We start from the raw sequence: 14126 nt of genomic DNA, 5'->3' as shown, positions 1-14126 counted from the left end.
CACCCTCACCCTCCCTCACCTTCCCCCTCATACGCACCCCCACATACCCTCACCCTCACACTCATGTTCATACTCAGAACCTCACAATCCCTCACCTTCACCCTCATTCTCCTCTCCCGATCACGCTCACACACTTCTCTGACTGGCCGCTGGTATTTCAGACAGGCAGCCTTGACATCTTGCCTTTTCCACCCAGGATCTCTGCAGTCTTTGAGCTGAGACCCAGGAGATGACAGTTCTTGGAACGGTGAAGGGGCACTTACCTGAGAGCCGAGGCTAGAGGAGGGAGAGGTGGGGAAGGGGGTCTCAGAAAGACCTAGGGGTTTGAGAAGCAGGGCTTGCAGGTTCGCAAAGGACTAATTAGCGCTGAGAAATCAGAGACTAGCCTCCATGAGGCTTTTCTATCGTCCACAAAAATCTCCTCGAATTCTTGTCTTAAGCTTGATCAGGCTAAATCTTGAAGGGAACTATTCTCTTTCCCTAGTTTCGGGGCTGACTCTCGGCGGCGATCATTAGCGCCTTCCAGGGAACCCAATTGCCCTGCTGAAAATCACTTCCTAGTAAACAATGAATTTTAAAAGAGCTGTAATCGTTTCCCTTTGCAAAGCAACTAAGGACAGATAGCAGGGTCGCCCGTGGTCCCGTCGTTCTGCTAGAAACTGCACTTCCCTGCTGGGCCCTTTGCTCTGGCCAGTTCAGGCAGGACTGTGCTCAGGGGGGCACTGTCCAGCTGTCCAGCTGCACAGTGAAGGTCCAGGCCTCACCGGCTGCCATGCCCATGGGCCCCCCATCCCACGCATGGACTCGTTTGGGCTGGGGGAGGGAGCTGGGAAGCATAATCCTGGGCGTCCTCCCCCCCCCCCCCCCCCCACCTCGACAGAGGCCTGTGAAGACGACTTGGGGTGGGGTCCAGAACTCCCCTATCAGCTGCTGCAGGGCTGCTGAGCTGGGGGAGGGGGAGAGGGGAGTGGAGAGCGGAGTTGGGGGGAGCGAGAAGGGATGGGGAGAGCAGGGAGGAGTGTGGGAAAGGGAGCGTCGAGCTCTGCAAGTGTGGGAATCCCGTGGCCCGTGGAGTCGGTCTTGGCGGCCCCAGCTGGAGCATGCGGCGATGGCAGAATTTGCAGCTGTTGCAACCCAGAGGGCAAGGGAGAGGCTTCGTCCTCTGTAGGCGGAACCCAGGGCCGGGAGTCCGGAGACCCAGTTCGAGGCCCCGCTCTGCCTGTCTGTCACTTCCCCGCCCCCCCCCCCCCCCGAGCCTCAGTTCCCTGCTCTGTGAAATGGGAGCCCCGTGTGGTACAGGTGCTCTGCCCCGTTCAATCATCTGGTATCTGCCCCAGGGTGTGATACTTAGTGAGCCCTCAACAGATGCCACTATTATTAATATCATTATTTTGATTATAATACTAAACGCTTAATAATTACCGCAGTGAATAAATAAGAAATAGAGGAGAGGGCCTCTCTCGGGGTTGCATCTGGATTGTTTCCAGTCCTATACCAGCCTCGACTACGGGAGGGAAAGTCAAGCAGACGCATACTCATTTCATTCCTAGCTTGGGCAGTGGCTAGCGACTGGAAGGCCTTGTGCTACAAGTCAAAACTCACCTGTGCTGGACAGTAGCGGCATATAGAGAGTTGAGGGCGGAGACTCAAGTTTACGGCGCGGAAGGAGGCAATGGTAAACCACTTCCGTATTTTTACCAAGAAAACAGTATGGATACAATACCAGAACAATTGCAGATGGAGGTGGGGCGTTCTGGAAGAGATGTGTCCGTGGTGTCACTATGGGTCGGAGACAACTCGACAGCATAAGATAAGACAAGAGGAGAGGGAGGAATTTGAGGAGAAAAAGCAGGAGGGAGAGGAGAAAGAAAATTAGGGGAGGAAGAGGAGGAAGAAGGAGAAAAAGAGGAGGGAGAGGGAGGAGTGCAACTTTGTTCTCTCCCTGTCCCTCTGCTGGTGAGGAGATTGAGAGTTTAAAGACTCTCCAGACGCTGAGTCAGGCTCTGGGCTGGTGGCTTTATAGGGATGCTCAGCTCGGACAGAAATAGCTTAGTGGCTAGGGGTGCGCGGAGAGTCTTTCTGGAGGCTCGTGTTGTGAAACCACATGCAGGAGGTCACGGTGGAATCCCGGGTGGTGCGAGAGAGGGCTGAGAGGGAGAAAAGGCCCGGGCAGGACCCGGGGGAAGCTGGCAGGATGGTGAACTGGGAGGTGGTTACTCAAACAGATGGGGTAAAGAGGAGGAAGGGGTAGGGGCGTGAGGTACAGATGGAATGATAGGGTGCCAAAGGTTGGCACATGAAGGCTACTGGGGGATGGGGAGTGAGGACAATAAAATAATAATAATAATAATAATAATAATAATAATAATAATAATAATAATAATAATGGTATTTGTTAAATGCTTACTATATGCCAGGCACTGTACTAAGCGCTAGGGTGGATCCAAACAAATCAGGTTGGACGCAATCCTTGTTCTACCTCAGCACTTAGTACAGAGCCAGGCACAAAGTAAGCACTTAAATAACATACTTATTAATTATTATTATTATTTTACAGATGAGGTAACTGAGGCACAGAGAAGTGAAGGGACTTGCCCAAGGCCACACAGCAGACAAATGGCATAGCTGGGATTAGAACCCATGACCTTCTGACTCCCAGGCTCATGCTCTGTCCATCATGCCATGCTGCTTCCCAACAATGACCAACTGGCACAGACACGCTGAACTCATTAGACGATCAATAATACCGTCCAAAGACTAATGCATTCGCATTTGCATGCGATCAGCTTTCAAGCCCAGCGGCTCCAGCTGGCCGTGGTGTGGGTATATCGCTGGGCTCTAGCGGCAGGGAGGAGAGGCCGTGTTCCCCTGGGCGAAGGATGCTAGGCCTCTGGGTTTGGAAGTTTTGGTCAAGAAGGAGATCCGGGTGTTTTGGGCATCCCAGCTCTACCGAGCTGGTTCTGAGCTAGCCTATAATAATAGTAATGGTACTTGTTAAAGGATAACTATGTGCCGGGCACTGTACTAAGGGCTGGGATGGATACAAGTAAATCACGTTGGATTTGTCCCTGTCCCACTTGGGACTCACAGTTTCAATCCCCATTTTACAGACAAGGTAAACCGAGGCACCGAGAAGTAAAGTGACTTGCTCAAGATCACACAGCAGACAAGTGGCAAAGCAGAGATTAGAACCCATGACCTTCTGACTCCGGGTCGGTGTTCTATCCACTACACCAAACTGGAATGGGGCTTGGTGGACCGGCCGGGCCCTGGAGTCAGGACACTTGGGCCTCTGGGTGCCCTTGGCCAAGTTACTTAACTTCTCTGAGCCTTGGGCGCCTCCTGTGCACAATGGGGATAAGATCCCTGCTCCCTTCCTTCTTAGACTGGGAGTCCCACGTAGGCTAGCGTGCTATATCCACCCTAAGCTCCTAGCACCTACTGAACACAATAATTAGTGCTGTTTTGTTAGGAGACGTTGTTCTGTGGCCACCCCACTCCCTGTGTGTGTCCGGCTGACCTTCGGACTCGAAGAAGATGCCAGCAAATCTGAAGTTCACCTGTGGGAGCGTGTGTGGCCAGACAGGCCATTGAGGCACCCACTGCCTGTCCTGATCTCTCTCTCTCTCTCTCTCTCTCTCTCTCTCTCTCTCTCTCTCTCTCTCTCTCTCTCTCTCTCTCTCTTTCTCACACACACACACTCACACATCCCCCCGCCCCATCCCCATCCCCATCCCCATCCCTCCTGGCTGCCATGTGTGCTGCTTGCTGTGCCCGACGCCGTCTTCACAGCCGCCTCCTTGTCTGGCCGTCCTCCCCGAGCTTCCCTGGCAGTAGAGCAGCTCGTAGCCAGATCGCAGCGCGCCGGGCTTAGGTTGGGGCTGAGGCGGAGGCGGAGGTGGAGACTGAAGCTGAGAAGCGGAATATGGCTGAGTGAAAAGCGGGGGTTTTTACTGATGGGTTTCCTTGTTTGGAGCTTGTCTCTCCTTTTCAAACAACAGTTGAAAGGTTTTGCTCAACAGCTATAGCTCCTTGCACTCAACGAACCGAAACACCCTGAGAGAGGCCCTGGAACAAGGGGGACTGTGGAGGAAAGGAGATTTGAGGGGGGGCGGGGCGGGTATCAAACGTTGGTTCCCACAGTGCACCTCTTGTGAAGTAGCTGGATGTTGGCTGGAGCTGGGGGAGCACAAGACCCCTCCTCTTTCCCCCGCCCAAACACCATTTTGAGAAAACGCCCGGTTGATGGTGTTTATTTCACAGCACCACCCGAGATAAGTAGGACTAGGGACCCAGGGGTAGCATGGCCCCATGGAGAAGAGCCCAGGGCTGAGACGCAGGAGAACAGGGTTCTAATCCCAGCTCTGCCACTGGCCTGCTGTGTGAACTGTCTAACCTGGTAACCTTGTATCTAGCTTAGCACTTAGGACGGTGCTTGGCACATAGTAAGCACTTAACAAATACCATACTTATCACTATTATAATAATAATGATAACAAGAATAGAATCATCCATGAAGGTGAGCCGACAGCGGATGTTTATAGGAGCCCCACTTCATCCGGCACAAGACGGTCTCATCTTTCACGTCTCCACCTGCTGCGCCTCTATCCTCAGATTTTGATTTGAAAAATTTCCAGCGACTCTGTAATTTGCAGAGGTTATTTCCGGCGAAGAAGGACAGTCATCATTAATCACGAAAGGGAAAATGTTCTTTCCCCAGAAAGCAATTGTTTAGTTTCCGATAACGCCTTTTAAATAATGACGAGTTCTCCCAGGAGACAGTCCAGGTATGACCGGGCTTTGGGGTTAGTAGTGAAAATCTATTTTATTTGATTTCTCCCTTAATAAGGGGGAAAAAATAGACATGGACATAGGGAAGATCAGTTGTGGACACGTCTTTTCTCTGCGCCATCATGGCCAGGACAGGGACTCACTGGATCTGGGCCCCATTAGAGGTCTTCGTATCTGCCCCAGTGCTTAACACAGCACTTGGCACCTAGCAGGTGCTTCATATTAACACCCCATCATCACTGAGTGTACAAGAGATTCTCAAAGTCACGGTGCCTTCAGGCTGAAGGACTGCTCGGCCCAATAGCTGAATTTTTCTATATTTTGTACATTCATATACATCTATATATATATATATATATGTTAATAGATGTTTCCACTTATACATGCATATACATAAACTGATACAATATGTATGGTATCAGTATATGTATATGGGAAGCAGTATGGCCTAGTGGAAAGAGCATGGGCTTGGGTGGGGTAGAGGTCCTGGGTTTTAAACCCAACTCCTCCATGAACCTGCTGTGTGACCTTGGGCAAATCACTTAGTTTCTCTATGCCTCACTTCCCTCACATGTAAAATGTGGATTCAATACCTGTTCTGCCTCCTAGTTAGACCGTGAGCCCCAGGCAGGACCTGATTATTTTGTATTTACCCCAGCAGTCAGTATAGGGTTTGGCACATGGTAAACAACAAACAACACAATTATGTACACACACACACACACACACACATATATATATAAAATCAATGAAGTCAAAACTCTGAATCTAAATTTTCCTGCTCCTTCCCTTCTTCCCCTTCCTCCTTCTCTTTCTCTCTCTCCTCCTTCTCCTCCTTCTCCTCCCTGAAACGAAGTGGGGTCTCTTCTTAAATCCATTCATCATCAATTTTCATTGGAACATTGTCTCGGCTGGGACCTGTTTAAAACTTTCATGGCACATATATTTAGCATTACCATAAATAAAAAATACAGTAATAAATAAAATTAACCACTTTTTAAAAAGTAAAATTAGTTTGCTGTGCTCTCCCCAAACCAGTTAGCTAGTCAAAGAACCCTCTCATTTAGGCAACACAGAGCAATTTGCCTCAACAAATTGGAATTAGAAAGAGGAGCAAAGCCCCAAGCGGTGGTGTTAGAGGTCGGTAGTTGTCAACCACCTGTGTGGAGGGTGACAGGCAGCATATGTGAGCTGGGACGTGAATTGGCTGGAGACCGAGGCTATGTGGTTCAGTGGTCAGAGCACAGACCGCGAGCCAGGAACCCTGGGTTTGAGTCCTGGCTCAGCTCCGGCCTGCGGTGTGACCTTGGACCGGTCCCTGCCCCTCTCTGGCCTCGGTTTCCCCCTGTGTAATCAAATGGACTGTGAACCTCCGGCGGTAACAAGGAGTGTATCTGACCTCGTAATCTCGTACCTCGCCCACTGCTGAGCACGTCGGAGGTGCTCAATAAATGCCAAAATGGTCACGGTGATGTTGGGGTTATCTCCAATGGCGGGGTGGGTGGGCTCAGCCATCACTTCCTCCGGAGTGGGGGCGGACTCACCCGCTGCCCGTCAGAAGCGGGGGCGGAGTGGGCCCCCCGGGGTGGCAGGCGGGTGGCTGGGTTTTATTTTGGGCCAGTAACGTCTCCTTCAGAGGTGTGGAACAGCTTGTGTCTATTTTGGGAGCTTGCAGGGGGTGGGGAGGCGGGCGCATCCACTGAGCCCGAGGCCCTGAGCGAAACGTTCCCCCGCCCCTGCTGAGGGGGGTGGGGGGTGGGGGCTGCTGCTGCTGCTGCTGCTGCGGAGGGGAATGGGGAATGGAACTGCCACTGCTGAGGGAGAAGGGGGACAGTGCTGCAGATGGGCCCACCGTTGCTGAGGAAAGTGGGGGACAGGGCAGTTGTTGCTAAGAGATGTGGGAGATGGGGTCGTAGCAGCTGAAGAGGATGGGGATGAGGGGTGGTGCCATTCCTGCAGAGAGGCATTAACAATTCCCCTCTCTCTGGGCCTGCAGAGGGGCCAAGGACTCTCAGCTCCAGCTCCCCCACCCCCGCCTCTGAGATGAAGGTTCCAGGCTGGAATGTTGACCTCCTGGACAGGCCCTGCCTCAACCAGCTCTCAGTGCACTGGTTTAGAAAGCCAGCAGGGCAGAATGCCGCCATTTTGCATCTTTTCAGCCTTAACTGGAAACTCTGAGGTCTGGTCAGAGAATGGCGTGGAGGGGTTGGGGAGTTCTGCCCAGCCCACTCTGGGCACTGTCATCCCACTTGCCTGAAGACGTGCCACCTCAGGAGTCCTTTCCTTCTAACCTTCTGGTCTGCCCCTCCCGTTCCCCTGCACCTCACCATTGCCCCCTCAGTGGTTCTGTTCCACCTGAGCACTGGGGTGTACATAGACTCGGTAGCCCTTGACTTACCTAAATGATCACTAAATCATTTTCATGTCTGTTCCCTTACTAGAATATGAGCTCCTCGAGGGCAGGGATTATGACTATGAACACTATTGTCCTCACCCAAGGGCTCAGTACAGTGCTCTGCACACAGTAGAATGTAAGCTCCTCGAGGGCAGAGGTCGGTTCTATTAACTCTGCTGTTCTCCCCCAAGTGCTTACTGCAGTGCTGTGCTCACATTAGGGGCTGGCTGCAGTACAGCATTGAAGAGGGGCTGGGGTATTGGAAAAGTAAGGGAGGAGCAGGGGAAGGATGATTCCTGCATCACCCCATGTGGTGCTCCAGCCACAGGGCCTGGAAACCCAGCCACATCCCAACTCCTCAGGCCTGACTTCCCAGAGCTGCAGGGGATGGGGTCAATCTGGGGGCTGAGCTGTTGGGGAGACCGAGGGCAGGACTGGGAGGGAGCAGAAAGAAATCTCACTTTGTTATTGTCTGAACCTTCTGGACATCACATAGACCTATCGGAGGGTGAAAGCATTGTTGTCTTGTAAGAGGAGTCCTCTAGACTGCAAGCTTCTTGTGGGTAGGGAACGGGTCTACTGATTCTGTTGTATTGAATGCTTCCACATGCTTAATATGGTGCTCTGCATAGAAGGTGTTCAATAAATACCATTGATTGATTGAGTACTTTGGGCATCTTCTACTTAATCTGTCCGATTAGAATAGTGGTGGTGGCAATGGTGATGGTGATGGTGGCAAGAATGGTGGTGATAATGGTGGAGATGATAGTAGTGGTGGTGGTGCTGGTGGAGATGCTTGTGGGGGTGGTGGTGATGGTGAAGATGCTAGTGGGGGTGGTGATGGGGAAGATGCTAGTGGGGGTGGTGATGGTGGTGATGATGGTAGAGATGATGGCGGCGGAGGTGGTGTTGATGGCCATGGAAATGATGATGGAGATGGTGAGAATGGTGGAGATGATGGTGGAAATGATGATGGTGATGGTAGAGTTGAGGATGATGGTGGTAATGATGGTGGTGGAGATAATGGTGGTGATGGTGATGAGGATGGTGGACGTGACTGTAGTGGTGATGATGATGGTAATGATGGAGATGATAATGGGGGGGATGAGGGTGAGAGTGAAGGTGGTGATGCTTCTAGACTGTGAGCCTGTTGTTGGGTAGGGACCGTCTCTATATGTTCCCGATGTACTTCCCAAGCACTTAGTACAGTGCTCTGCACACAGTAAGTGCTCGGTAAACATGATTGAATGAATGCTGGTGGTGGAGATGCTGCTGCTGCTGCTGCTGGTGGAGATGATGGTAGAGGTGATTGTGGTAATAATTCAGGTACCTAAGAGCAGTTGTACAAAGAGATCCCAGTCCTGTGACAGTGATGGTGCCAGAGTCTCTGTCAGGTTCAGAGGAGGATAAGGTGCCTTCCCCATCTTGCAGGTGGGGAAATTGAGACCCAAGGAGGTCAAGTGTCCGGCCCGAGTTCCTCCAGGACCCCAGGGCCCAGTTGGGGGTAGACCTCATTCTTCTGACTCCTTCCACAACCAAGACTCCCCACCCTCGGCACGTCTAGCTGCCCAAAAACATTCAATTCCTTTCCTCGTTTCCAAATTGAACACTGACATAGGGACCCCTGGGGTGAGAAGGGAGTCGGGGAGAGGTCTTTCTTTCTCCAGCCTCCCAAGAGTGGGAGAGAAAACACTTCCAAGTCATCCGAGGTGCTTTGAAACATGAAAGCAAATTTTAATAGAGGGCATAGTTTACATAACACTCATTATTAAAACCCAAGGGCGTCGTTATAAAAACTACTGTATAGAAAGACCAAAGCAGCAGCAGCAGTGTAAAACACGGTTTAAAATCTTCCTCTTTTTGGTTTCCCGACCGTCACCCGGAAAAAGAGAGAGGCCATCTGCCCAGCATGGAATTTCGAGGTCCCGGGCCCGGGGGCCTGGATTCGGGTTCCCTGCCCTCCGTAGGCCAGACGTTGTCGGGCACTGGGTGACCACCCCAGCCTGGGAGCCGTGGCGGGAGAGTCCAGGAGCTGACCGCACGGTCAGTTATTGCAGGAGCTCCGGCGCCAGCTGTGCTGGCCTCCGCCACGACCCCCCACCCCCGGCCCGCGGGGGCGGGTCCCCGCGGGCCACCCGGGGCTGCCGGTCCTGGAGAAAAAGAATGTGTCCCGGGCAACCTTCCACAGGCAGGGCAGACGCTACTGAAATTCCTTAATCGGCTTTCACATCTGATCCCACTTTCCCCAGGGGACTCCCTTGGCTGTTTCCTGCCCGGAAAGACCTTCATGCAAATGTCTGGGCCAGGTGAATGATCTGATTTGGATGCGTTTCGGTGGGGAGGGGGAGCCAGCAGCGCTTCTCGAAATCCCCCGAGGCACGGGGGAGGGTGGAGGGTGCTGTGGGGTCCGTCTGGGGGCCAGAGGGGTTGAGGGGCTGAACCCGAGGCCACCGTTTGGGGAAAAAAATGAGGAGCTACAGTTCTGGAATTGAAGTGGAGGGAAGGGGGGGTGGGTGAACTCTACACCAAGCACTGCGCTCTCCAGCTCTCCCTCAGTCCCTCCCCTGAGCTCCACGGTTTGGAAAGGGGTGAAACAGGGCACTATTTGTGGTTGGGTGAAGCAGGATGCCAGGTAAACAGTTTGGGTGGAGGTTCGGTGACCTTCACAGTGACCTGTATGGCCCCAGCCCGGTCACAGGACACAGAGAGGGGGCAGGAAACCAGGTCCCAGCACCTCAAACCCCCTGCCACCCTGCAGTCTGTGGCGCCAAAGTCTTGCTTGAGGTGGGAGAGTCTGTGAGCTCAGTAGCAGCAATTGGAATTGGGCGTAAACCTTTGAGCGACAGAAGAGACAAAACTCAGCCTACTGAGGAGGTGATGGTGGTTTTGTTTTTTAAAAATAAATCATTTCCAAGTGCATCCGGCTCCTGGGCACCCAGGCATACAGGACTGGGAATGCACAGATAATCGAAATCCACAGATGGTCCAAACATTACATTTTGTCTGATTGTTTCCTCCCCTGCCCACACCAAATTCAGGGATGACTGGCCATGATGGTCACAGGAGGGAGAGACAGGGGTGTGGGGTGGTCTGTCCCTAGCCACGGGGAGCGGGGGTTAGCAGGTCACCAGCCCCCGGTCCCTCCCAGTACCCTGGTGCTGCTGTCGGAGGAATCCGTCCAGGAAATGGGGGTGGCGGAGCGTAGGCTCTCTGCCGAAGTGGTTGGGTTTGGGGGTTCACACACACACACACACACACACACACATCAGCAACACCACAAACACACCTGGAGGTAAAGCATAAAACTGCTCATTGTGACACATAGTTCCCCACAGGGAAAAGAACCTTACAAAATACAGTAAGTCACACAAACCTGGTCTAATACAACTTCTCTCAAGAACACAAGGTGTGTCTCTACAAACAGCTCGGAAATTGGGGTTTAACCTCATGAAAAGAGTCGTTGGGGGTGGGGCGGACGGGCAGAAGGGAAGGGGTCCTGTGGCTCCCCGGGGGAGTGCCGGGCTGGGCCGGACCAGGAAGCGGATGGGGAGACCATCTGGGTTGGACTGAGAAGGGGGTCTAGACCTCGGGGTGAGGCAATGAGGAAACGGTGAAGAGAGGTTCACTCAGGGCCTAGAGCCGGATCGGTGCCCTAGTGGGGCTGTTCCATCCTCCATTCACCCTGCAGCCTCCTTTGGGCCTTGTCGTCATAGGAGTGGTGGTATTTATTGAGCGTCACTGGGTGCGATGCACTGTAGCATTAGCAGGGATGATGTTTATTGAGCATCCCTGGGTGTCGTGCCCTGTGATGGGAGTAGCGATGGTATTTGCCAAGGGCGACTGTCACAGTGCATCATTGTTGTAGCAGTGGTGGTATTTATTGAGTGCCCCTGAGTGCAGTGCATCACAGCAGCAGCATTGATCGAGTGCACTGCAGTGGTGGCATGGACTGAAAACCCCTGGGCATATTCCACTGCAGCAGGAGCAGGACACCACAGCAGCGGTAGGGTCTGAGCATCACTGGGTGCAGAGCACCGCAATGGAGGCAGTAACTGAGTGGCCATAGGTGCAGGTGGAACTGACCCTGGTACCTGCTGCCCCATGGCCCCAGGAGCAAAGGGCAGCCTGATGGGTGAGAGCGAGGCAGAAGCGGAAGAGTTTGGGAATGGCGTTGGGGCAGTGGTCAGATTGGAGCTGTTAAAGAGGGGCTGGGGAATGGCCCCGCCGTTGACCTGCCCAACTCTGGTGCCACCCCTATCTCCGTGCAGACCCTGAGGCCTGAGGGGATGGGGCTTGCCACAAGGGTGGCTTGGGTGGCCTGGGCAGCTGACCGACTCCTGAGCCCTGAACACCGGCCCTTCTGCCCTTCTCTTCTAGTTTCCACACACGCGTTCTCCCCCTGCCAGAACCCGTGGGGCAGAGCCCTCTCTAAGGGTCCCGGACACCTGATCCCTCCCGTCCCAGGGTTGGCCTGGAGGGGCTACCAGCTCCGGTGTTCCCACTCCCGGGCGCTGTGTGTTCCAGGAGCTGCTGTGGCCAGCCTAGGGCCCTCCACCCCAGCGCCCCCTGCTCGCTCCTCCCTAACTGCCCCCCTCCTTCCCAGCGCCCACGTAGTTCAGCTTCAGGTATCGGGCTGGTCGGGAGACGGGTGCTCCTGGAGGGAGCGGGGACAGTGTTCTGATCGACACCATCCCCGCTCCTAAAAGAGGAGGCTGGACTCTAGGTGACTAGGTGTCAGTTTTCTGTTACACCTCGGTGGCACTGCAGGTGGTAAAGGAAGCAGACTCGAGCAGTCCCCCACCCATCTACTGCGGGGAGATGGGGGGTCTCCTCCTCCACACCCCCGAGCAGAGCAGGCGGAAGGGGGAGGGAGCGGGCTGGACAGTTGCCTTCCTTAGCTCCAATGCTGCTTTAACGATGAATCTTTGAAAACAGACCCAGTGAAGGGATGCCACAGGACCCCAGCTCAGTGACGGCTCCGGACCCCGGCCTGGTCGGGGGCAGCGGGCATGGGCTGGGCCTGAGTGGGGATCCGGAGCGAGGGTCCGAGGTGGGGGGATGTCCAGAGCGCTCCAGCCCGGCAGAGGTGGGGGCAGGCTAGCCGGAGGCTCAGGACTCCAGGCCAGGCTCCGGGGCTCCGGGGAAACTGACATTGGCCAAGGAGTTTCAAAATGGACCATGGGGGCTGGGGCTGTTGCAGTCCAGGCCACAGCCGCTCTGTCTCCTGGAGGCCTGAGCCTCGGCCCTGCTCCAGCTCCGACTCCTACCCTGGCCACGTGTCCGGGGAAGACATGCTGGCCATTGGTCAGCACCGGGCATCCACTGTGCCAGCCCTCCTCTCCCCAGGGTTGAATCGGAAGAATGTCTCCCATCAGCAGGGAGCCTCGGTTGCCACAAAGGCCCGGAGTTAGTTAGCCGTGAACCACACAGCTGGGGCCTCGGTTCCTCTGAGCCCTGGCCTGGCTGACAGTTAACAGGCCCCACAGCCCTCTGACCACTGACCACTCTTTTCCCTTCTCCACCTGGCCCAGGCTTTCTTTCAGCCTCTTCTTCCTCCTCTTGTCTGTGGCCCTACTCTCTCTCCCCCAATAGACCGGGCACTTCTCCAGGGAAGGGATTGTGTCTGCTAACTCCATCATCCTCTCCCAAGCGTTCAGTTCAGTGCTCCACACACAGTAGACCAGAAGCTCTTTGAGGGATCATGTGTGCTAACTCTATTGTCCACACCCAAGTACTCAGAAGAGTGGTCTGCCCACAGTAGAAGAAGCTCCTCAAGACAGGGACCTTGTCTACTAACTCCATTGTTCTCTTCCGAGTACTTAGTACACTGGTCTATACAGAGGAGACTGTAAGCTTCTTGAGGGCAAGAGTTGTGTCTAACCAGTAATAACAGTAATATAATAGTAATAATAGCAATAATAATAGTAATGGTATTTGTTAAGCACTTACTATGTGCCAGCACTGTACTAAGCACAGGGTAGATACAAGATAATCAGGTGGGACACAGTCCCTGCCTCATATAGGGCTCACAGTCTAAGTAGGAGGGAGAACGAGTATTTCATCCCCATTACACAGATGAGGAAACTGAGGCACAGAGCAGTTAAGTGACTTGCCCAAGGTTATGCCACTGGTAAGTGGCAGAGCCAGGACCAGAACCACAATACTTGGACTCTCAGGCCTGGGCTTCTTTCCACCAGGCCACACTGCTTCCCCATCTTCATTGTACTCTCCCACATGTTTAGCACAGTGTTCTGAGCACAGTAGACCATAAACTCCTTAAGGGCAGGGATTATGTTTAACTCACTGTATTGCACACTCCCAAGCTTTTACTACAGTATTCTGCACCCAGGAGGCACTCAGTCACTACTCTTGATTAATGCATTAATGGGAGGGCGTTTCTACACTGGTGACATTCACTGGGGGTTTCTTTATCCTTCAGGGGTTTTGCTGTGTCCTCTGCACTAACAACCCCAACAGTACTGTCCACACTCGTGGATCTTGCCAGGTGCAGTGATCATCGGGCAGCCCCAAAAGAGCTAGCCACACACAGACACTGACTGGCTAATAACCTGGTCGAGTGGCTACTCAGACTCTTCCGAAGGCCCTCTGGCCAATTTTCCAGAACATGCTGAACTTGGACAGCACTGTTCCTTTCACTTTTCCAAAGTGCCTTAACTTCAGTAATCTTGTTTCATTCTCACAACACCCTGTGAGGTAGGAACCCTTATCCCCATTTTACAGAGGAGGAGGAGACTGAGGCCCAGAGCAGTTCAGTGGCTTGCCCAAGATCGCACAGCAGCCAGGGTCAGAGTCGGAAGTAGAACCAGGGTCCTCCGATTCCCAGCCTCATGCTCTTTCCATTGGGCAACACTGCGGATGACCAGGTTGGGCAGTGAGATCTATGATGGGAAGGAAATCCCCCAGAATTCCCCGGTACACC

This window comes from Tachyglossus aculeatus, chromosome 14, assembly GCF_015852505.1.
Source record: "Tachyglossus aculeatus isolate mTacAcu1 chromosome 14, mTacAcu1.pri, whole genome shotgun sequence".
NCBI lineage: Eukaryota > Metazoa > Chordata > Mammalia > Monotremata > Tachyglossidae > Tachyglossus > Tachyglossus aculeatus.
Note: the sequence above shows the minus strand (reverse complement) of the source record.